At 39.8% G+C, this 26,586-nt stretch overlaps 1 protein-coding gene across 3 annotated transcripts in view; it reads right to left on the bottom strand.

Annotated features, from left to right (window-relative positions):
• The window catches only part of LOC124011661 (leucine-rich repeat and immunoglobulin-like domain-containing nogo receptor-interacting protein 2), a 415,677-nt gene that overhangs the window by 169,932 nt on the left and 219,159 nt on the right, over positions 1–26,586 (bottom strand). For all 3 annotated transcript variants that reach the window (XM_046325122.1, XM_046325121.1, XM_046325124.1), the window contains one exon: positions 13,407–13,486. The gene's annotated coding sequence lies outside the window, so the exon portion shown is untranslated. The remainder of the gene's footprint in view (positions 1–13,406; positions 13,487–26,586) is intronic.

A 26,586-nucleotide genomic window follows, 5' to 3' on the forward strand; every position in this document is an offset into this window, starting at 1 on the left:
ACTGACTGGACGTCACCGCTGTTAGCAATGCGTAGTGCTGCTGGTACCTATTGAGTGGTTGACTAAAGCTGTGGATGTTTGAGCCCAATTCAGCACAGATCAAACATTTGGTTTTGTCTCAAGTTGAGGGATGGGGAATGTAACCAACGTACTACATGCACTAATTAAACATTTATATGTTATAACTGTAAAAACAATCCATACGTTTAGCAAGAAACATCCCAGATTGTGCCTTAAAAAGTATCTAATAATCCATTCAAACAAAAATGCACAGACGGTCAGTTCCAAATTCCATTATATCAACCAAAATTTGGCAGTATTTCCTCTGATCTGTGCTGAATCTCAAAACATATCATTTGTCTCAAGGCCATTAGACATGGTTTTTCTTGATTTTTCTGCACCTTTCTCCTGAATATCTTTGACTGACTTTACTGATATGAACAAGCCCTCTGGACTTCTCTTCCCCACTGAGTTGAACATACCATTATGAGAGACAAACCGCAATATTGGCTTACATACCCACTCCTAAGTGTTGCATTTCATTAGATGACTTAAAAACTCTCATCTTCCTTTGACAATGAGCAATATAACCAGCGGTCTAACATAAATGTAAGGCGAGCATGAGCAGCTTGATGACAATGTTCTGTATTCTGACAGTACCCTTTCAGTCGTTATCATATCCATTGAATGAAACGAGAGAGAACAGAAAGGAATGCAATCTTGTGGTACAATCTTTTCCACCGCATTTGACAATGATAGATGTCTCTTTTCCTCAAAGGGAAACCACGTCAATGCTGCCAAAACCTGTTGATGACACGATACACGACTTGAGAATTTTTGGGCCACAGCAATGTGCCAGAGCAATATTCTGGGCCACAACAATGATACATAGCTCCCAAATAAGTAAACGGTCAGTCATAAAGTGAACAAGCACTTATCCGGTGTATGTGACAGTTATAATAATACTTTAAAAAAAGTATTAGCAAACATTTTCAGTATATTTTCGTACAGGACAGTAAAGGACTGTAGGTCATGAGGAAAAGCAAATTATGTCTCACATCTAGTAAGACCGAAGATACATTTTCTTTGCTCGGTTCACAATCTCCACAACATATCCCGCCCAAACCATAGGGCAATGTTATGCATTGTTAGGCCAGTTCAGTGGCTTCACACCATGAATGGACATACAGGCCCATCAGTCATACTATTGCAATCATGGTTAAACAAGTGACTGTGGTGGGTGGGAAAGTTCAACTGTGACCTGGACACATTCCAAATATAGGCTACTTCACAAGTTATTTCTAAAGATATTTGAAAAAGGCAGAAATATATTGGAACATTATTCAATGCAAGCACCTACATTCTAATCAGCACAACTAAAGATTGTTTATTATCTGTCCACTGTTATTTTTATTGGAGAGTACACCTTAATCAGCACTCCCAACAACTAATAATGACCTTCCTCCGGTCTGTTCCTCTCCATCTCTTAAAGGTAATGACCCTGATAACCTGTGTGTGTGTCCACTCCTCAATGTGGCGCCATCACTCTCAAGACATTTCCACTCCCAATTGAACACATATCATGTAGGCTTATCATGTAGACAATATATATTACCTGTAAATGGCAAAAAAACGAATTGCAAAATAAAATTTAAAAAAATTTAAAAAAGTGAATGAAAGTTTAAGAAAGAGAGCAGGTGTGGAAGAGCTCTTCCCCGACTGGTTAGTAATGTCAATGATATGGTATGCTTCCAATCAGTGACTGTTAAATACCGCTCACTTGAATTCCCAGAGCCTAAATTCACGAAGCGTGCCAAAGTAGGATTGCTGATATAGGACCTGATTTAAGATCAGTTGTGCCTTTTTAAATCTTAATGAGTAAGATGGGGGGGGGACTGATCCTAGATCAGCACTGCTACTTTGAGAGGCCCGAAATTGAAGTAGTAAATCGAGTAATTCCCTAAGGTCGCTGTTGCACATAGCCTCGCCAACTGATCTCTATCCCCCTAACTCCCCTATCCGCCTGCAGTCCTTTTCCAGCTGCATCTCCGCTAAGATATTCCATGAAATATTTATTTACCCTGCATTTTCCTCAGACAAATCCGAGCTATCCTTTACAGTCACACCTGCTGATCCAAGCCATTTTTTTCGTGCGAGGGTTTTGGGCCTCAGTTGGCTGCGCCTCCGTGCATAATATCCAACGGTTTAGAGGCGTATCACTGCACATTAAAGGCTGAAGTGGAGTGAACATAAACGTGCTCTACTGCCATGTCCAAACGTGGTGCCACGTATATTATTACTGTAGTTCCTTCCCTCATCCACCTGGTACTCTACCCTGCCTCCAGTGTAGGGACTGCTGCCCTATGTACATATATAGCGTCATTGAACACTAGTCACTTTAATAATTTTTACTTACTGTTTCACCCACTTTATAGGTACCTACTGTATTCTAGTCATTGCTAATCCTATATAAATTATATATTCATTTTTTTTATTCTTGATTATGTGTGTTTTTTTTCTTCTGTATTACGGTTGGAGCTAGAAACACTAACATAGTGATAGTGAAGACATCAAAACTGTGAAATAACACATATGGAATCATGTGGTAACCCAAAAAGTGTTAAACAAATCAAAATATATTTTATATGGGAGATTCTTTAAAGTAGCCACCCTTTGCCTTGATGACAACTTTACACAGTCTTGGCATTCTCTCATTACATTACAACACTATCTATGTACATAGGGCAGCAGTCTCTACTGAGCAGGCCGGGTAGAGTACCGGAAGGATGAGTGGAAGATCTACCAAGTCCATATTATGGTAAGAACAGCTCAAATAAGCAAAGAGAAATTACAGCCCATCATTACTTTACGACATGAAGGTCAGTCAAGAACTTTTAAAGTTTCTTCAAGTGGAGTCGCAAAAACCGTCAAGCGCTATGAGGAAATTGACTCTCATGAGGAGCGCGACACGAATGGAAGACCCAGAGTTACCTCTGCTGCAGAAGATGAGTTCATTAGAGTTAACTGGACCTCAGATTGCAGCCCAAATAAATGTTTCACAGAGTTCAACTAACAGACACACCTCAGCATCAACTGTTCAGAGAAGACTGTGTGAATCAGGCCTTCATGGTGGAATTGCTGCAAAGAAGGACAGAAAGTTCAACAAGTTAACTTTTTAACACAAAGGTTCTGATAGCCGCTCAAAGTTTGCCAGTCAAGACATTTCATCCCCCTTCTTTAATACCTAATTAGAATCCTGGCATTTCCTGTACCAACATCTAAAAAAACAAGCAAAGGGAATGGACATCTAAACCACAGGGAATGTCACATGGTTTTTCTGAGCTCTGTTGTAACCAGCCGGGTTAAAATAACTCATAGTTAATGAGAAGAGACACCTAAGAAACATTTAACGTGATAAAACACCTTTTACCTCTCCTCTCCTCACAGCTGAAAACGAGACAACTCTTGTCACCATCCAACAATCCCCTTCAAGAGTATCAATGCTACCTTTTTGTTCCAAAGCTCCGGGGGGCCAGATTTGACAACCTGAACACCACATCCATAAGTAAACGCCCTTCAACTACATTCATTCCAGTCGACCATTAATTGCAGGCTCGCTGTATCAAGCCTGACATTTAAGTTTCCCTCCAGAGTGCATCTTTGGGACAGAGTCTGAATGAGACGCATCAGGTTTAATTAAGGCAAAACAGAGATGACGGGGCGACTGCATGTTAATGTGATCTAGGGGAAGGTTGTCATTGCTGCTTCCCATCACTTTCATATACAGTACATCTATTCAGTCAGTACCTCCTGTTTCTCACTGTCTCTTCTTGCAATGGACCTGACAACAGCAGGAAGGAAGGCTATAGTCCCTAATTCTGATCACGACTGGCAATTTCCCTAATCATTGTGGATAATAGTTTTTTCCTTATAGAGCCATTGTGGAAGGAGAAGATCAGAAATTCCAGGGTAGAGAATTGGAGGCATTCAGCTGACTTGGTACTGGATATTTGGTTATTCAATTTGTGGATAAGTTCCCTCATTAAAGCATGTTTTGTTGAATTTTGAGAGGCTTTCTAAAGGTGATGGTGAGGCAAGAACCTTAACTCTATCCTTATTTTTAGCAAGACTCCCTGTACAGTAATGCAAATTGCCTTGCTTACACTTAAATACTTACAATATACATATTCCACAGTTGTGTTAATTGGCGAGATGCAGAAGTGTGATTTGTTTAAAGCAGAGGCCATGCCCCTGCTTTAAAGGGAACTTCTATGAGTAAAACACACAAGTCGGTCAAGTCAAAGTAATCAACACAAATTGAATTTCACACACTGAGTTATTCATTGCTGTTTTCCACAGATCCTACCTCTCTTCATCATCCAATGATCTAAATAACATCAAATTACTTTAACTCACATTTACATCTCATGGCCATTAAAAGATGAACAATGGATGCTTACTTACAGTGACAATCATATAAATCAAATAAAACATTTCTTAGCATAATTCGTAAAGGTTGGACCATAATCCTGATGTTTGGGAGAAGACTGACAGTTGAGAACAATCACATTGAATCATTATACTTGGGGAGACGTGAGTATATTGCAAAGAATGATGAGGCATATAGATGTATCATCTACAATAATCGTCAATAGGAATGCCAATCATCGGATGTGACTTATTTTGCCTTGAATATATCATTTCAAAGCAAGCCCAGCAGGCAAAACTGGTTGCAATGATGCCACAAGGATGTCATTACCACCACTGGGAATGAAAATCTACCTATCAATAACTTGATTTTCAATGTGTGTCATACCCATTGATTAAAGACGTCCTTATAGCATCATTGCAACCAGTTTGCCCACTGGTTTTGCCTTGAGATTTCAGAGTGTACTCCATGTCATTGTATTGAGGATACATCTTGTAGTGGGCACACACAAAGGAGAAACATACCCATCGTTTGAGAGTCTATTCAACTATAATTTCTGAATAGTTCAGAAACTATCATTACCGTACTCGTAGACTTGAAAATAGAAATATGGCGCATTTTTAGGGACAAACAGTCTGTATTTCGCTCTATTCATACTGTATCCCCATGCTACATCTTCCTAGAAACCTTCATTGAATTAAATGTGCCTTTAGTGCCCAGAGGAAGCAGGCACTGCCAAATAGCTTGGGCTAGAAAAAGCAAAGAAAACGGAAACATCTATTTCCATGCCCATAATACATCATCATAACCCCAGCCGCAATGAATTCCTTGCTTCTTTATTTCTGTCCACTATCAGCCGCCAGCAGGCCTGCCTCCATTGCCTCCACAGCCTCGACTCTATGGACACTCCTTGAAAGACAGAATGCAGTAGCTAAGGCTCCCTCGGCTGTTTGAGACCCTGCCTCTTCAGAGGAGGCTGACGGTCTTCAACACCTGGAAGTGTGGTGCTGAATTAGAAATGATGTTCAACAGTTGCTGCAAAACTACTTTTTTCATGTGTTTCTCTGTCTTATGTAATGAAAAATAGGTTAGTGGGAAATTATTGTGTAATTACTTACACACTGGTGGCTGCATACTATAATGTGCACATTTAAGTTGCACATTATAAGGCACATAATGGATCATAGTAAATCTACTGTATGTAGTCAAATCCACATCACAGCTGGGAATCAGCCACAATAGTCAATACAATATCACATATTATTGTGAAATCGACACAAATGAATTGTTTTTTTTAAATGTTCACCACACGATTATCAAAGTCAATATTTTCGTGTCCACCACATGATTTTCTTCTTCATAACGTATTTGTGTCTATTAAACAATTTTCTTCATAATGAATTCCAATTTGATGGTGCCAAAAATAAATTGAAGTGTATTTTAAGACAATTAAGTACTCTATGTTAGCTAGGCGGCTAACGTGAAGTACATGGCTAGGGGTTAAGTAACCTACTGCATTTTTCTATGATTGAAATGCACTGGAAAACATAAGTAATTTAAGTCTATATTACAATTTGTGAGTTTGTGGGTTGCAAAGGCATCACCATTGAATTCCAACACTAAGGGGAAACTCAAACATACCCAAATATTTCTCAATGTTGTGATGGGGAAGTATTGCATGCCTTGTTATATGGCATTGTATTATTAGAGGCAGGCTGTGAAATCCCTCCTGATATATTGATGTATCCTCCTTCGTTCTAATTATCAGCTCTGTCACATTCTACCTGCATCGCCGGGATGGAGTGTGACAGGTGAGGAAGTCGCCCAGGTACTCAGGGATGTTTTGAAATGCAGCCTATTACACAGCCATCTAGCTGAGAAGATGGGCTGGGCGGTTGGGAGGAAGGAAGGGGAGCAGGCAAGTGGGGGAGAAAGGGTAAGGTCACACCAATCTAATTTGTGCTGCAGTCATGCTGGTTCCTGTGGGCCACCCCCTCAACGCCCACCACTCCTCCAGATCAATACATGGTATGAGCCCTAGCCAAGTCGAGTCACTAGAATGTCAGTCAAAACCTGTTATCTGCCCTAGTGGATGTGCGAGTTGGCTAGGGTCTTAAAATCACATTCTGTAATAGTGGGCCACCAACAATAACATTAACAATGGGGCAAGTGCATGAGATATGTGACAGATTGAATATTCACGGAGAGGAGGTAATGAGGGCATTAGTACTTCAAGCTTTTATTCGATCATGTGATATGTGGAAACCGTTTTTATCTTCAATGGCCCGACGAGAAAAGTAGTAACCTTGATATGTGCTGAGGAAAATATTGATTTAATACTTAGGCCTGCCCATTGCTAGAGGGAACAATACATATATACAGTAGGTAAACTAATAATTCCTTGATTTATGCTCAAACAGAGCTTATCAACCAGAACACTCAAAATCACCTTGAACATGTGTGGTATTTTAAAAATTAATTGATAATGGGATAGCAGATAGTGAGAAAACACTTTTGTCATTTGAAATGTTCTACTGCTCCTCTTCTTCCACTTATTTTGCATTTCCACTTCTAATACACCTAATTATATTGATCCGCATCAAATAATACATTACTTTTCTTTGTGGTATTAAAAGAACTAGGTAATGCAAATCTAATTGCAAAGACATGCTCTGAGTGTACAACAAAATACCTTCCTAATATTGAGTTACATCCTCCCTTTGCCCTCAGAAAAGCCTCAATTCGTTGGGACATGGACTCTAAAGGGGTAGACGAAGGGGAGGAGACAGGTTAAAGAAGGATTTTTAAGCATTCCACAGGGATGATGGCCCATGTTGACTCCAATTCCTCCCACAGTTGTGTCAAGTTGGCTGGAAGTCCTTTAAATATTTTGTCTTGCCTATTCACCCTCTAAATGGCACACATACACAATCCATTGCCCTGAATTGCCCCAAGGCTTAAAAATCCTTCTTTAACCAGTCTCCTCCTCTTCCTCTACTCTGAATGAAGTGGATTTAACAAGTGACATCAATAAGGGATCATAGCTTTCACCTAGATTCCCTTGGTCAGTCTGTCATGGAAAGATTGGGTGTTCTTAATGTATTGTACACTCAGTGTATATTTTCTTGTTGTGATACTGCACAACCCAACAGCACTGTTGGAGAACTGAGCCAAAAAACATCAATATGCACAATATCAATACTGTGTACCCACTTGCCTGTTGCCAACACGCAGGTGGTAAAAATTCCATCAATGATTAAGCAAATGAACACATGTATTGATTCTCATATATTTTTTTAACCAGGCAAGTCAGTTAAGTTAAGTTATTTACAATGATGATCTAGGAACATTGGGTTAACTGTTTTGTTCGGAGGCAGAACGACAGATGTTTACCATGTCAGATCGGTGATTCGATCTAGCAACCTTTCGGTTACTGGCCCAAAGCTCTAACCATTAGGGTACCTGCTACCTGCTGCCATATAGAATGAAGTTTCTTTTTTTTTGAGCCAATGGTGCATACTGATGGGTTCCTAGTTTTGTTGAGGACAATTCTCATTGATGCAATCATCTGAAACTATAGCACAGCGTCCGATGGCTGAACAGTGCCCACCAGACAGCAGATGACCAGAGCCCTATAGGACTTGATGAAAAGTAGTGCACTGTGTAGGGAATAGGATGCCATTTGGGACACAGTCCCTGTTATACTGATCATAGTAATCTGGAGAGTTTGAAGCAATTTAGTTTAATACATTGTTTACAATTAATCTTCAACTGGATGTTTTGCGTGGAGCTTAAATAGGCACATCAAAGTTTGCGTCAATAAAATCTGTGGCGAAACAGCGTCTCAATTGAGTTTCAAAAGAGTACGCCACACCCTGCTGAGTCTTCCTGTGAGAACGGAGAGATTAACATTTTATAGTGATACTGTGGAAGGACACGATCTGTCACCTCTGCTTGCTTTTCAATTAAGACCCAGCATCTCTATATTCCTTCATGTTGAGCGGCTGGGAGAAAGTCTGTCTGAGTTTTGACTTGTTATATAAAAACTTGTGTCAATATGAGTGTTATGGATTAACAGAGTTGGGTATCCTCCTCCCCAAACATGTTAGGCTGAACAGGCATGCTGCGGTGGAACATGGCTTGGATGAGAGTGATGACTTGAGTGGCATTGATTAATGCAAGATAGGGGCTTGCATGCATTGTTAAAAACTAGATAATAGCATTAACACTTAACACAATTCCCACCAGACATCATCTCAGCCAAAGGTGATAAAATATCCAGTGAGACATCCCAAAATTAACTTTGTGCTGAACGTATATAGTTCATCAATAACCTTCAAAAGCATTTTTTATTTGAATATTCATAATTCACACAAAAAATGTGATTCCTCACTTTACTATTAATAGCTCAGAAATGGTTTGATGAGGGCCCAATGCATGCTGGTGAATGTGAATCACAGTGTACATAAACCAATCCTTTTGCCACCTAGATTTGGAGGGCCAGTCCCTTATGGTACAGTGCTGTGGAGTTGTGGGCAAAGAGCTTGATAAATATTGGAAATTAAAATACAAAACTAACCAAGGATTAAAAAACCTTAGTGAAGGCTAAATGTAGTAATCTTTGGGAACAAACACAAATACTGTATGTTCCATATTCAAGGTGACATTTGAAGCTCATGATATTTATAGAACATTCACCCTCAACTGTAATCGACAGATGACCTCTATTGACGACTCCATACTGTTTGAACTAAAACCTCAATTCCTTCAATCTGTTTTGAATGGCATTATAATTACATTTTATATCACAAGAAGCAGTTAGTGGACTACTGTTATGCCTCAGATAAGTGTCAGATCCACCTCAGTTTGTTCTTTAAATCCAGTTGGTGTACATGTCCTTTAATGAGAGCAAATATAGTTTAATTCCAAAACGCCATACAATGCCTTGAAGAAATATTTTCCCCCTTTCTGATTTTCTCAATTTTTGCTCATGTTTTATGCTGAATGTTAGCAGATCTTCAACCAAAACCTAATATTAGATAAAAGAAAACTGAGTGAAAAAAAAGTATACCTATTTTATTTATTTAATTGACAAAGTTCTGCAACACCCAATTCCCCTGGGTGAAAAAGTAATTGGCCCCTTACACTCTGGGTTTTCAAGCATGAACTGCTCTTTTCAAGTCCTACGTTACCACAACATCTTAATTGGGATTAGGTCGGGACATTGACTAGGCCATTAAAAAAAAAAAATGTGTTGCGTTTTTGTCACGTCCTGACCGTAGTTCCTTTTTTATGTGTATGTTTTAGTTTGGTTAGGGCGTGAGTTGGGATGGGCATTCTATGTTTTTGTTCTATGTTTTGTATTTCTGCTGTTGGCCTGGTATGGTTCCCAATCAGAGGCAGCTGTCAATCGTTGTCTCTGATTGAGAACCATACTCAGGTAGCCTGTGTTCCCATTATGATTTGTGGGTAGTTGCTTTCTGATTTGTACCTGACAGAACTTTTTTTCATTTCTTTCATTCCATTTGTTATTTGTTTTGTGTGTTCAGTCTAATAAATTAACATGGACACTTACCACGCTGCATATTGGTCCGATCCTTCATACCCCTCCTCAAACGAAGAAGACATTCGTTCGAGTTTTAGCCATTTTCAGGTAGACTTTGGAGTGACTTCCTCAGCTCTGTACCCCACACACACAATTATCTTTAAGATCCATCAGTCGAGGGCTGAATGTCAAACACAGATTCAAGACCAGGGAGGTTTTCCAATGCCTTAAAAGCAGATATTGACCCTTTGACATTGACCTTTGAGCATGGTGAAGTTATTAATGACACTTTAGCTGGTGTATCAATACACCCATTAACCACAAAGATACAGGTGTCCTTCCTAACTTAGTTGGCAGATAAGAAGAAAACAACTAAGGGATTTCACTGTGAGGCCAATGTTGACTTTAACACAGTTTAATAACTATGATCGGAGAAAACTGAGGATGCTATACGAACATAATTGACAGAGAAATGAAGGAATCCTGTACAGAATACAAATATTCCAAAACATGCATCCTGCTTGCAACAAGGCACTTAAATAATACTGCAAAAAAAGTGGCTAAGCAATTCACTTTTTATCGTATTTTTATGTTTGTGGCAAATCCAGTACAACACTCTCCATATTTTCAAGCATAGTGTTGGCTGCATCGTGTTATGGGTATGCTTACAATCTTTAAGGACTGAGTTTTACAGTCTACAAAAATTAAACGGAATGGAGCCAAGCACAGACAAAATCCTAGAGGAAAACCTGTCTGCTTTCCAACAGACACTGGGAGACAAATTCACCTTTCAGCAAGACAATAACCTAATAGCCATGGCCAAATCTAAACTGGAATTTCTTACCAAGAAGACTGTGAATGTTCCTGAGTGGTTGAGTTATAGTTTTGACTTTAAAAAATCTACCAATTTGACAGAGCTTGATGAATTTTGTAAATAATTATGGGCAAATACTGTACAATCCAGGTGTGCAAAGCTCCTATAGACTTATTCAGAAAGACTCAAAGCTGTAATCGCTGCCAAATGTGATTTTAACATGTATTGACTCAGGAGTGTGAATGCTTATGTAATTGAAATATTTCTGTATTTAATTTTCAATAAATGTCAATAAATGTTTTCACATTATGGGTGAGAAAAATGATCTACTGAATACAGGCTGTAACACCACAGAATGTGGAATAAGTCAGGGTATGATTACTTCTGAATGTACTGCATTTGTTTGAAACCTAGTTGGTTTTATTTCAGAGAGACAAATAAATCACATTTTGTTGCAAAACAAGATATATCCATCTGCCTCTGCAAGGTTTTATACAGTCAAATGTGATAATGTAATGTGTAATAATGTCAAATGTGTAATAATGACAACCGTACAAATGGTAGATTTGTGACATTTCACAGTGTGTCACACCATTTCACAGTGTGTCTTGTGCTGGGTACAATAAAAGGCAATTATAATGATAATTTAATTGTAATTTCTCTACCATAAACCGCCTCCAACATTGTTCTAGAGAATTTAGCAGTACGTCCAACCGGCCTCACAACGGCAGACAACATGTAACCATGCCAGCCCACGACCTTCACCTGTGGTATCGTCTGAGACCAACCACCTGGACAGTTTACGAAACTGAGGAGCATTTCTGTCTGTAAAAAAGCCCTTTTGGGGTGGAAAAAATAATTCTGATTGGATGGGCTGGCTCCCAAGTGGGTGGGCCTATCCCCAGTCATGTGAAATCTATAGATTAGCGCCCAATGAATGCAAAACACTATAGCGTAAGGCTAAACTCAACAACAACTGAAACATCCTCTCACTGTCAACTGCATTTATTTTCAGCAAACTTAACATGTGTAAATATTTGTGTGAACAGATTCAACAACTGAGACAAACTGAACAGGTTCCACAGACATGTGACTAACATAAATGGAATAATGTGTCCCTGAACCCTGAACATAGGGGGGTCAAAATTAAAAGTAGCAGTTTGTATCTGGTGTGACCACCAGCTCCATTAAGTACTGCAGTAGATCTCCTCCTCATGGACTACACCAGATTTCCCAGTTCTTGCTGTGAGATGTTACCCCACTCTTATACCAAGGCACCTGCAAGTTCCCAGACATTTCTGGGGGGAATGGCCCTAGCCCTCACCCTCCGATTCAACAGGTCCCAGACTTGCTCAATGGGATTCGGGCTCTGCAGAACACTGACATTCCTTTCTTGCAGGAAATCACTCACAAAACGAGCAGTATGGCTGGTGGCATTGTCATTGCCATCAGGTGTGATATTCGGATGTACCCATCCTGTGCAGGTGTTGTTACACATGGTCTGCCACTGCGAGGACGGTCAGCTGTCCATCCTGTCTCCCTGTGGAGCTGTCTTAGTTGTCTCACAGTACGGACATTGCAATTTATTGGCCACATCTGCAGTCCTCATGCCTCCTTGCAGCATGCCTAAGGCACGTTCACGCAGATGAGCAGGGACGCTGGGCATTTTCATTTGGTGTTTTTCAGAGTCAGTAGAAAGGCCTCTTTAGTTTCCTAAGTTATCATAACTGTGACCTTAATTGCCTACCGTCTGTAAGCTGTTAGTGTCTTAATGACTGTTCCACAGGTGCGTGTTCATTAATTATTTATGGTTCATTGAACAAGCATGGGAAACAGTGTTAAATCCCTTTACAATGAAGATCTGTGAAGTTATTTTGATTTTTATGAATTATCTTTGAAAGACAGGGTCATGAAAAAGGAACCTTTCTTTTTTTGCTGAGTTTAGATGTACGGATATGTTAAATATACAGGTTACAAACATTCGATCACATTTAAGCAGTGAAAATGCAAATGTGAAGAATTGGTGTATATCGCATTTCCCAAACCATAATTGTGTGTTTCAGCAGTCAAAGAGGATATATAAGAGAAACAGCAATCTCTAATCATCCCTCGGTGGGTTGTATCATGGGAATATGTGGAACACGCAGTATATAGCCAATAAAGAATATTACATTGTGTAATGTCATTGCCTCATCTTATAAGATGTTATGCTGTACCATAGATCTAATTCAGCCCTTAAATTCCTCCTGGATTCTATACAGCTAACCATCAATTGGATTCATGACTCCCTACTCTTTTCAATTCAATCGCATTGACTTCACCCCCCCCTCACAACGGGACCACGGTTTAGGAAAACACCCATAGGGTAATGAATTACCTGCTGATTTCTTGGTATGTTTCAATACAACCACCTAACACCTTTCTCATCTCCAAACTCAAAATAGCTCACGCTATGCATCAAAGACCTCCTTGATAAGTTAATCGGAACTATCTGTTACCAAATATAGAGAGAAATTCACTGGAGTCTGAACTGACATGGGAACGAAATCAACCACAATCGAAGCCAAACAGTTGAGACGAAAACAGATGATCAGACATTGTGAATGCTTGGTACTTACCACTTTGAGAAGCAATCATCCTCTCAGCCATGGCCTGTTCTTTCCCCCCCAGTTATCACTGTTTTTTCAGGCTTCTATATCTGGTTGGAAAGAGAGAGAGAGAGCACGTTAGAGAGCGAGAGCAACAGAGATCGATCACAGGTAAGCTTATGATCTGGTAAGTAGAGTGTGGATCCAAACACAAAGAACAACATTTCAATCAGTGTTCAAAACAAAATTGTTACGGACACTGTCAGAAGTTCACAATCAAAGAGAAGGGGATCAAAGGGAGCTAGTCATTGTTAGTAACCATTATTTACTGTGTTACTTCAAACCTGAGCTACCCTGCACCAATCTTTTTTTTTTCTTTGGGGGGGTAGGTCAGCTTTAATATTGCAGATTGTGGGTACTATCAATGTAAATGTAATTTTCAATCCCATATATATATATATATATATATATATATATATATATATATATATATTTTATCATATTTTTTTAATTATTTATTATTTTCCTGCTAACCCAATCAATCTTCCCCTAACAGGAGTAAACTAATGGACAATCAAATGTAGGCTTCTTCTTCCAGTTCATACGTTCTACATACATTTTACATTTGAAATTAGTTTTGGATTTTATTTATTTATCCTCAGCCCCAACCATCTACAGTGCCTTGCAAAAATATTCAACCCCATTGCCGTTTTTCCTATTTTTTGCATTACAACCTGTAATTAAAATAGATTTGGGGCGGAATTTCATGCAATGGACATACAGAAAATAGTCCAAATTGGTGAAGTGAAATGAAAAAAATAACTTGTTTAAATGAATTATAAAAAAATTTAACTGGAAAAGTGGTGCATAGGTATTCACCCCTTTGCTATGAAGCCCCTAAATAAGATCTGGTGCAACCAATGTCCTTCAGAAGTCACATAATTAGTTAAATAAAGTCCAACTGTGTGCAATCTAAGTGTCACATGATCTGTCACATGATCTCAGTATATATACACCTGTTCTGAAAGGACCCAGAGTCTGCAACACCACTAAGCAAGGGGCACCATGAAGACCAAGGAGCTCTCCAAACAGGTCAGGGACAGAGTAGTGGAAAAGTACAGATCAGGGTTGGGTTATAAAAAAAATATCAGAAACGTTGAACATCTCACAGAGCAAAATTAAATCTATTATTTAAAAAATGGAATGAATATGGCACCACGACAAACCTGCCAAGAGATGGCCACCCACCAAAACTCATGGACCAGGCAAGGAGAGCATTGATCAGAGAGGCAAGAAAGAGACCAAAGATAACCCTGAAGGAGCTGCAAAGTTCCAGGTCAGAGATTGGAGAATCTGTCCATAGGACCACTTTAGCTTTACACTCCACAGAGCTGGGCTTTATGGAAGATTGGCCAGAAAAAAAAGCCATTGCTTAAAGAACAAAAATAAGAAAACACTTTTGGTGTTTGCTAAAGGGCAGGTGGGAGACTCCCCAAAGATATGGAAGAAGGTACTCTAATCAGATGGCGCCAACCCAACTCTCATCACCCCGAGAAAACCATCCCCACAGTGAAGCATGGTGGTGTAGCATCATGCTGTGGGTATGTTTTTCATCGGCAGGGACTGGGAAATTGGTCAGAATGAAGGAATGATGGATGGCGCTAAATACATGGAATTTCTTGAGGGAAACCTGTTTCAGTCTTCCAGAAATTTGAGACTGGGACGGAGGTTCACCTTCCAGCAGGACAAATCAAATCAAATTTATTTGTCACATATACATGCTTAGCAGATGTTAATGCGAGTGTATCGAAATGCTTGTGCTTCTAGTTCCGACAATGCAGTAAAAACCAACAAGTAATGTAACTAACAATTCCAAAACTACTGTCTTATACACACAAGTGTAAGGAGATAAAGAATATGTACATAAAGATATATTAATGAGTAATGGTACAGAGCGGCATAGGCAAGATGCAGTAGATGGTATCGAGTACAGTATATACATATGAGATGAGTATGTAAACAAAGAGGCATAGTTAAAGTGGCTAGTGATACATGTATTACATAAAGATGCAGTAGATGATATAGAGTACAGTATATATGTATACATATGAGATGAATAATGTAGGGTATGTAAACATTACATTAGGTAGCATTGTTTAAAGTGGCTAGTGATATATTTTACATAATTTCCCATCAATTCCAATTATTAAAGTGGCTGGAGTTGAGTCAGTGTGTTGGCAGCAGCCACTCAATGTTAGTGGTGGCTGTTTAACAGTCTGATGGCCTTGAGATAGAAGCTGTTTTTCAGTCTCTCGGTCCCAGCTTTGATGCACCTGTACTGACCTAGCCTTCTGGATGATAGCGGGGTGAACAGGCAGTGAGGAGGCAGTGAGGAGTTGCCGTACCAGGCGGTGATACAGCCCGCCAGGATGCTCTCAATTGTGCATCTGTAGAAGTTTGTGAGTGCTTTTGGTGACAAGCCGAATTTCTTCAGCCTCCTGAGGTTGAGGAGGCGCCACTGCGCCTTCTTCACGATGCTGTCTGTGTGGGTGGACCAATTCAGTTTGTCTGTGATGTGTATGCCGAGGAACTTCAAACTTGCTACCCTCTCCACTACTGTTCCATCGATGTGGATAGGGGGGGTGTTCCCTCTGCTGTTTCCTGAAGTCCACAATCATCTCCTTAGTTTTGTTGACGTTGAGTGTGAGGTTGTTTTCCTGACACCACACTCCGAGGGCCCTCACCTCCTCCCTGTAGGCCGTCTCATCGTTGTTGGTAATCAAGCCTACCACTGTTGTGTCGTCCGCAAACTTGATGATTGAGTTGGAGGCGTGCGTGAACAGGGAGTACAGGAGAGGGCTCAGAACGCACCCTTGTGGGGCCCCAGTGTTGAGGATCAGCGGGGTGGAGATATTGTTGCCTACCCTCACCACCTGGGGGTGGCCCGTCAGGAAGTCCAGTACCCAGTTGCACAGGGCGGGGTCGAGACCCAGGCTCGAGACGAGCTTGTAGGGTACTATGGGTGTTAAATGCCGAGCTGTAGTCGATGAACAGCATTCTCACATAGGTATTCCTCTTGTCCAGATGGGTTAGGGCAGTGTGCAGTATGGTTGAGATTGCATCGTCTGTGGACCTATTTGGGCGGTAAGCAAATTGGAGTGGGTCTAGGGTGTCAGGTAGGGTGGAGGTGATTATGGTCATTGAGTAGTCTCTCAAAGCACTTCATGATGACGGAAGTGAGTGCTACGGTGCTACTGCGCGTTAGTCATTTAGCTCAGTTACCTTAGCTTTCTTGGGAACAGGAACAATGGTGGCCCTCTTGAAGCATGTGGGAACAGCAGACTGGGATAGAGATTGATTGAATATGTCCGTAAACACACCAGCCAGCTGGTCTGCGCATGCTCTGAGGGCACGGCTGGGGATGCTGTCTGGGCCTGCAGCCTTGCGAGGGTTAACACATTTAAATGTTTTACTCACCTCGGCTACAGTGAAGGAGAGGCCCTAAGCATGCTGCTAAAGCAACACTCAAGTGGTTTAAGGGGAAACATTTAAATGTCTTGGAATGGCCTAGTCAACGCCCAGACCTCAATACAATTGAGAATCTGTGGTGTGACTTAAAGATTGCCGTACACCAGCGGAACCCATCCAACTTGATGGAGCTGGAGCAGTTTTGCCTTGAGGAATGGGCAGAAATCCCAGTGGCTCGATGTGCCAAGCTTATGGAGACATACCCCAACAGACTTGCAGCTGTAATTGCTGCAAAAGGTGGCTCTACAAAGTTTTGACTTTGGGGGGGTAAATAGTTATTTTTGATGGCTGCAATACATAGATATGCCTATTCTGGACAACCCTGTTTCACTCCTCTTGACATCCATTATTTACTATTTTACACCTGGGGTTAAAATACATAACTTTAACCCATATGTATATGAGATCCTTCAAAATGTAAATAATCCAGGCGTGTATATAAACATTCTAATCGTTCTTTATCAAAATGCCTTTTCAAAATCAGCTATGAACACCAAGCCTGGTTTCCCAGATTTTTCATAGTTTTATATTGTTTCCAGGATTTGTCTTATATTATATCCTATGTAACGTCTATGTAAGAAATATATATATTCTATTGGCTATGCATTTGCTTGAATTTTGGCATCACAACACTGAAGTGTAAGGGGTCTCCAGTTTTTCTGGGTGAACTGAATCTTTATATTTACGACTGGGGTCCGGTTTCAGTAATAGTAAACTATATATATTATATTCCTTATTTTATACTTAGCTATTAAATTGTTTTAAGAAGGTCATACCAAGTATAATTTAGCTATTTTATTTAGAATTTTAAGACCACTTGATTTTGTTTTTTATATATATATTTTTGGGAAAAACATTTTGGGGCCTTACTGCTATTAGAATATACAAACGTATTGCATAAAATATTCGCTACATTTAAAAACAGATAGTCCCTTCCAAAAATCTTAGAGGAAGTTTGATCTAATGAGTCATAATACCCATAAAACCTAATGGCAAAACAATAATGTGTGATGCATACACAATGTGGGATGCATACACGAACACACCCCACCCCACCCCTTCACACAAACACCTCTACCTCTCTCTCCCCTGCCACCAATAGACCGCTCCCACCCCCACACATACACACACATACACACACACATACATACACACTCACACATGACCACAAGCTCAGTTGTTCCATCCCCTAGCCCAACTCAAGAGTATAGTTGATGTGTGAATGCGTATTGAGAAGGCATGCCAAATTGAGCAGGAATGGGAACCAACCAATGTATTGTCCTTTCTGCTGGAGATAGGAAATCCCCCCCCTCCCCCACCATTCACACACACTGGTCCCCTGTTCTTCCCAGGCACCTCTGTGTAGTCAAACCATTGGATTATTCTGTGCCTCCAGGGCCACAATAATTTACCCCGTACCAATGAAATACTGCACTTTTTGACCATCTCAAAAACCAAGCATATTGGCATAATCCAAAACCCCAAATGTAATGAATTTCATTCGTATTTTTTTCTCCCTAACACAATCCTTTCCTGTCCCCTGTAAAACAGTGTGACCTTAGTGATATACGTTGGCACCTGTCTGTTGCTCTTGGAGCTAATAATGAGTCCCTCCACACAGGCTTGAGGGGAACAGCACACAGGAAGGTGATTATGAGGAAGGAGTGCCTGAGTTGTTAATGAGACATGATGAGAAAGAGGAGTGAGGCTAATATTAATTCTTTATGCTGTGTCCCAAATTGCATTCTATTCCCTGTGTAGTGATAGGGTTCTGGTCAAAAGTAGCGGACGATATAATGAGTTTAAAGCAGGGAGACAAAAAAAACAATGAGGACGACTTGTGAAATCAGCCTTGACTCCCAGTACTACTTGTACCCCATTAAGAGTCCAAGGACAAAAGCTGTCCTGCTATTTGATCATTTATCCATTGGATCCCATCGTTAAGCCAAATCTGACTTTTTCACACTGCCCTGGGAATTATGATGGGCTGCGAAATTGCGATTTCTTAACACGCTACTAACAAGAGATCAGACAGAGCACCGAGCTTAATCATGGTTGCAATAAGCAGAATAAACTATACAGACCAGCTGATCTGTCATTGTTAGTGTCAAGCCAGCTTGATACTAGACAGTGGAAATGGTTATTGTCTGGTTCATGGTTCACTACTCCCACCCCAATGAAGTAACGTCAGGAACAAGAATATCTAAATAGGAAAAAGATACATGGAAACATATCACATATTACAACTGAAATATAACGATTTGACTGCAAATGTCAATTATGAAGATTTAGTTAACATGTTTAACGCCTACAATGAAAATAAAGTTATTGACCGACTGCTAATTAATTGCCACATTGTAAATGAAAGTAATGTGGATTGCAGCAACATGTGTGATAGACAATTTAAATATAATTTTAACAAAGCACTTTGCATCTGTTTCATTGATTTAAGATAACCAAATAACAATAAATTACTCTCCCGAACATAATAAGTACAATAAAGTACAATATTTCCAGGGCTGGACTACTGCATTTGGGAGCACCGGAGCGCTGATCTTCAGGGGGCCCACACTGATTTTGTTAGTCACTCTCACTCAGCTATTATATTAACATAGCACAAGTCATGGAAAAATGTGTAGGATTGCAGGAAATGAGATTTAATACGGCTAAGATTTATCTCCATCCCATGGAAAAATGGGTAGAATTGAATAAAATGTATAATACAATTGCAACATTTTCTATCAGCCCCATGGCAAAATACTTGCAGATTTCAAGGTCATTTCCTCATATATTCTATATATTTAGCCAGAGAGAATATTGAAGTTTTGAAGCACATTTCTTGCAACTCTACACATTATGCTATCGTATGCTATCTGGAGGGTCTCGACCCACAACCCCCAAAATGCTAAATATGTTGGGGGCTGCTTGAAGGTCCCGTTCTGTAATTCGTCCCTGAATATGCCACAGTAGGCCCAGGCTATTGGCCTTATTACTGTAGCCCTGTAAAAAAATATATAAAGGTTAAATTTTGAGGAAACAAAAGTAATTATAATATAATTCGTGCAATTTAAATACATCTATTATAATACAATAAAATGTAATAAAAAAATACAACCAATCACAATTTAGATTCAAATGTCAAATGTGTAACTTACAATTCACGAGTATTTCCTTTACCCCTCTTGATAAGAAATTGCCATATTTTATCAAGACATTCGTCAATTAGCTAAATTGGAAATGAAAAGGTAATCACACACCATTCATAAAATGTGTAGGGTAGGCTACATTGCCATCGTAGATTTGCCTTGGTAAACGAGGAAATTAAATACTTTATTTCAGGATTAAATTGTTCCGAGGATAATATCCACGAGAGCGAAATCACATAGTCCTTAGTTAAAAAAAATTATAATCTAAGGGTTAACCCAAACATCAGCTTCGGGGAAAGGTAAATTGGGGGCCAATAATGGTTGCAATAGAAATCCGCATGCATTGATGGTTTAACGAGAGACAAGCTGGCGATTAATCTGCTGGCCATTGATGGTTACATTTGGCCTTAAGATTATACATTTATTTGGTTGTGATCTTTGGACAATACCTATTTTGGATGCAGCAGTTGTTAGCTAGAATGCTAACACTCGTTGACATGGCTTGTAGCAAAGCAGGTCAAAGAGCCATTTTACTGGTTGAAGTTGAAGTGTTTTTTAAGTATAATACTGTGTTGTGACAATAACACAAACATTATATTAAGCAGGACATTCATGAAAGCCTTAAAATCCAATTATAATCCAAAAGTAGTGTGAAATGCACTCAAAAGCACCATGTAAAATGAGGCTTTTTTTTGCTGACAGTATATGAGAACTCCGCCATGTTCTGCATCCAAATTGTGCACATCACCCGTGTGCGGCAATGTTTGAAAACACAGAGGGGGGCATATTAATGTATTATAAATTAATACCTTTCCTTTCGGGGCCACCGTATATTAACGTTATGCAGTTCCAAAACTAAATATTTAATGCAGAATATAAGGTTCCATGCCTTGTGGTAAAGGCACTGCTGCAGCATTTGCTACCTGGAATGAAGAGGAATAACCTGGAAGTCACCACTAACCCTTCTTAATTAAAAGACCATCCTGCATGTTAATTGTCAAGAGCGTCAGGGTGCTGAGAACATTGTGGCCAAAATGCATTTGTTCAAACCCCAACTTTTGCATCAGCTCAACTGAGCCTGACACCATCCTAACCTGCCAGCCTAATCACCTGCGTTGACAATTTCTGTCAGTGAATTGGTTGTAATATTTCCCCTGTCAGCACTTGTGACTTCTGGCAATGAACGTGTGTGAGAGTTAATCGTAGCTCTTCTTCCTCTAGGAACCCATAAAGAACAAAATATAAATGCAACATGTAAACTCTTTGTCCCATGTTTAATGAAAAATAAATATCACAGACAGATTTTTCATATGCAAAAAAACCAACGTATTTCACTCAAATGTAGTGCTCGAATTTGTTAGTGAGCATTTCTCCTTTGCTGATATAATCCATCCACCTGACAGCATGATCATTACACAGGTGCACCTTATGCTGGGGACAATAAAAGGCTACTCTAAAATGTGCAGTATTATCACACAAAACAATGGGTTATGGTGTGTTCAGGCAGAAGCTACGGACAACGAACACAGTATTATTGCATTTCATCGGTGGCAATTTGAATGCACAGAGATACTATGACGAGGTTCTGACATTCAGCTGCCGCCGTCATGTCATGTTTCAGCATGATAATGCAAGGCCCCATGTCGCAAGGATCTGTACACAAATTCTGGAAGCTGAAATGTCCCAGTTCTTCCATGGCCTGCATACTAACCAGACATGCCACCCATTGAGCATGTTTGGGATGCTCTGGATCAACATGTATGACAGAGTGTTCCAGTTCCAATATCCAGCGACACCAGCAGCATTCCACAGGCCACAATCAACAGCCTGATCAACTCTATACAAAGGAGATGTGTCACGCTGCATGAGGCAAATGGTGGTCACACCAAATACTGACTGGTTTTCTGATCCACACCCATACCTTTATTTTAGGTACAGTATCTGTGACCAAGAGATGCATTCCTAGTCATGAAATTCATAGATTAGGCCCAATTAATTTATTTCGATTGACTGAGTTCCTCATGCTAACTAACTCAGTACAATCTTCTAAATGTTTGCATGTTGTGTTTATATTTCTATTCAGTATATTTCAACATAATACCCTTATGTTAGGAAATGGGGAAATAAATACAAATTCAGGCAGATTGTCTCATAGGCATTCACCTCAATAATCTGACTGTAAGGAAAGTTATCAAAAACACAATAGAAATCGCATCTGTCATCCTCCAGTAAGCAAAAGCAATGTGTAGAACAACTTAATGAAAGAGAGATATTTACTCCAAGCAAAATATTAGGAAATGTAGCTGTCTACATTCTTTCTTTGATGGTCATACATCATTTGACAAATATACCTTTCTCTTTCATTGTCCGGTAATTTATGTGCGTGGCTGCTAGTCAAATAGCGTTGCACTTCTGTTGTCAGCTGATGAAAATGAATCTATTTTTGGCTGAATGCATTCATTTACTTTGTGTGACGAGAAACTAGTTACACACCACTTATCACTCTACTGAAGCAAAAAAAACCACATTGCTGCCTTTTTTTTACTGCTACCGGGTTACCATCAGACAATAATTGTGAGGCAGATCGGTGGTACCGACTTCAGACGAGACACGTGACGCTTCGGAGCAAATTGGAGAACATCATCGTGTTCTTGAGAGTCATCTTTCCATCCGGGTCATATTAGTTTGTAGCCCAAACAGTTCGGATACTACAGACATTTTCATGAGAAGACCGATTTTCGGGATGGCTTCTGGTCTGACAAACACCAGTGTAGTTCTGCCACCTTCCATCGCCGATGGGGAAGGCCGACATCAATGGATCAGATGGATTGAGACGCAGCCGACGCGGAAGGCCGACATTGATGGATGATGGATTGAGACGCAGCCGACGCAGATACTGTATGTCTAGCTGAAACAGAGATTTTTATGAGGATTTGTTTATAATTCTAATTAGATATAGATGTACACATCGACTCTAAGGGGTTATGTACTTTGGGGGCATGAGGCAGTGTCCTCTAGATGTGTTGTTTGCAAATACTTTCTAGATATTGTGCAGACAAATTAATTATACTGTAGTGAAATACACTGATGTGCGATATCTTTGAAGAACACTTGACAATCCAGGAATGCACCCAAGGGCTCAATATGGCAAGACATAAACATGTTGAAAGCAAGACCACTTATTCCTCCCTGTCCTGAAGAGACATCATATATTTTTTTTTCTCTGAAAATCCCCAGTTGAGTGACCAACACATTGCAATCAACACTACACAGGGACATTGCAACCCTTGACATTCCACATATCAAACAAACCTAACGAGTGACCAATGGTTGCAAGATGAAATTGCTGACAATACAATTGTCAAATGTTTGAGCAGATACTTAATTTTGAACTGTGGATTGTGTATCAACATACACACTCACTACAAAGATACAGGCACCCTTCCTAAATGACTTGCTGAAGAGGAAGGAAAACGCTCAGGGATTTCACCATGAGGCCAATGGGGATTTTAAAACAGATAAGACTACAATGGCTATGATAGGAGAAAACTATGGATGGATCAACAACATTATAGTTACTTCACAATACTAATGTAAATTAGTGAAAAGAAGGAAGCCTGTACAGAATAAACATATTAAAAAACATGCATACTGTTTGCAATAAGGCACTAATCACTAAAGTAATACTGCAGCAAATGTGGCAAAGAAATTAACTTTTTGTCCTGAAAAAAGGTGTTATGTTTGGAGGAAATCCAACAGTACCACTGTTCATATTTTCAAGAACGGTGGTGGCTGCATAATTTTATGGCTATGCTTGTTATCGGCAAGGACTAGGGAGGTTTTTTTTAGGATAAAAATAAACGGAGTAGATCCAAGCACAAGCAAAATTCTAGAGGAAAATCTGTCTCAGTCTGCTTTCCAACAGACACTGGGAAACAAATTCACCTTTCACCAAGACAATAACCTAAAACACAAGGTCAAGATGACATTTTATGTTCCTGAATGGCCTACTTACAGTTTTTATTTAAATTGTCTTGAAAAATCTATGGCAAGACTTTAAAATGGATGTCTGCAATGATCAACAAACAACTTGACAATTTTTCTTAAAGAATAAAGGGGCAAATATTGTACAATCCAGGTGTAAAAGCTCTTAGAGACTTACCCAGAAATACTCTCAGCTGTAACCACAGTCAAAGGTGATTCTAACATGTATGACTCAGGCGGTATAATAATGACCTAATCAAGAAAAATATGTGTTTGATTAATAAAAAAATTAAGAGTATTTTGTGTAGGTCGTTGACAAAAATGAGAATTTAATACATTTTAGTCCCACTTTGTGGGACTGTATAACAAATTGCTGTATAACTGTAAATGCCGTTTAACTAATTGTGGAAAAGGTTAAGGGTTGTGAGTACATTTGAAGGAACTGAAGTATATAAGTCCAATGAGAAATGCTTTCTCACCAAAGCTGAACGGGTGTCTTTTCATCTAAAGGAGCACCGTTTAATACAGATAATCTAATTACTTTGCACAGCTGGACATCCTTCATACATTCCTTTCAATCTTAAGCATTTGATTATATGTAAACACATGCTTGATTTACTCCTTACTGTGCGCAAATCTTCCGGCTTGTTGTGATGGATGACAAGAAACCAATTAATCACATCATTATACCAATTAAAGACCATGTTGGCTCCGATGGAGGCAAAAAACCGAGAGAAGTGATAGGAAGTTGATCTGATTCACCAACGCTCCCTCCCAAATAAATAAATAAAACGGTGCCATAAACAATATATTATTTTTGCAGAGGTTAGGGAGGTCTTTCTATTGACACATATTTATAATATATCTAAGTTTCCATTAGGACTGGACTGCGTGTACTATGGCCACCCTAACGTGGAGTATTTACTGTGTAAATACAGGTTCCATCCATAGCAACTTAAGTATGTAGCCTTGTCATCCAGACCCTATTAGCAAAGCTCATTAGACATTTTATACCTTCTGCGTTCCTTCTTTTCTTAACCACCACTCCACCACCTCCAAACATATTAACCCCACCAGGCAGCGTTTGCAGCGCTCTGTGGCACTCAGGTCCTGAAGGGCTCGATATCAAATAAAGCAGACTTGACTGGCTATGGCTCACAGGGCCTCCGAGTGGCTCCTCTGAGGGAAGCAGGGCGGCAGAAGAAACTGCAGCTCCGCATGCTTCCTCTCTGTTCCCCTCTGCCGACTCAGTGGCCCACGTTTCGTTAATGAGAACCGGCAACACACACAGACACATGTACCGTGTCGACTCTAATTATATTACAAAGCACTGCCCCTCCACCGAGGCCCCCAGTGGCATTGTGTAATGTACTCCAAAGGGTTTCTAAAAGGCAAAACATCTTAATGTGCATTCTGAGTGCATCCAGTTGAAGCACATAAAAAATGCTAACAACAAAACAGTAGATGCCAGCAAGGATCATTGTTCTGCATTTTGTATGTTATTCTTGCTATTTCGCTGATTGAGTGTGGTACTTGCCACTGTACGGACATGGCACCACTTCTACAAGTAGAATGCTGTATTTTTCCCACTTTAGAGGTAAGAATGTGTTACAGAGATCATTACGCAAACATAATGAGCTTGTTAGGGTGATGTCACCTCCTGGGCAGACAATTAGTCCCCTGCTCTGGGAGGCCATAGGACGAGTGCTGGAGCTATGATTTCCACGATTTGCACTTGAAGGGGTTTTGTTGGAAAAATAGAGTTTGACCATAATCTACCACTTGCGCTATTATATGGTGTTGTAATAACATTATTATACCTTTTGCCACGGGGTAATTCCAGGTGTGGTCGAGTCTGACGGCGGGAAATGGCCTAGAGAACAATTGGTTCAAATTCCACGTGAAGGCACTTCAGACGAGTATCTGAAGAAAACATTGATAGCTACATATAAACTGAAATGATATTGCAATACTGTGGAGCCTTGAAGAACAAGAAACTATCCTCAAAGGGAAATTGTTTTTGGGACAAAAATGGCATCCTCTCTCACCTGGATGAATGGTATTATGGAAGTGTTAGAATGAAAAGAGAAAAGGACAGTGCATTCACCTGAATATGTTGGTGCCGCAATTGATCTTCAATATTTGCATGCTGCCAGTTCTAATATGCATTAGATACCATTAGTCACACAGTCAAGAGTAAGATAGGAATTACAACAATAAACAGTAGTGGTGCTTGGGTAAAATCACTGGGGAAGCCAGGGGGAAAAAAGCCATATTACAACCTACGTGTTATGATAATTGCATTGTTTGCTCAATAACTCAATAACTTAGCAACCTCTGTCCGGTGACGTTTACAAAGCATATTGTATGTAACAAACAGTTACATGACATACAGCATGGTCAAGCAAGTTAATGTTTCTGACATTTTCAACTACTTAATAACAACTATTGATTTAGAACACTGGAGAGTTACCGCAACTCACAACGAAAAGAGGAGCTGCCATTTATTTCAACATCATCAAATCACCTATGCTTAGTCTAATACTGTGACA

This window comes from Oncorhynchus gorbuscha, linkage group LG23 (assembly GCF_021184085.1).
Source record: "Oncorhynchus gorbuscha isolate QuinsamMale2020 ecotype Even-year linkage group LG23, OgorEven_v1.0, whole genome shotgun sequence".
In the NCBI taxonomy this organism is placed as follows: Eukaryota; Metazoa; Chordata; class Actinopteri; order Salmoniformes; family Salmonidae; genus Oncorhynchus; species Oncorhynchus gorbuscha.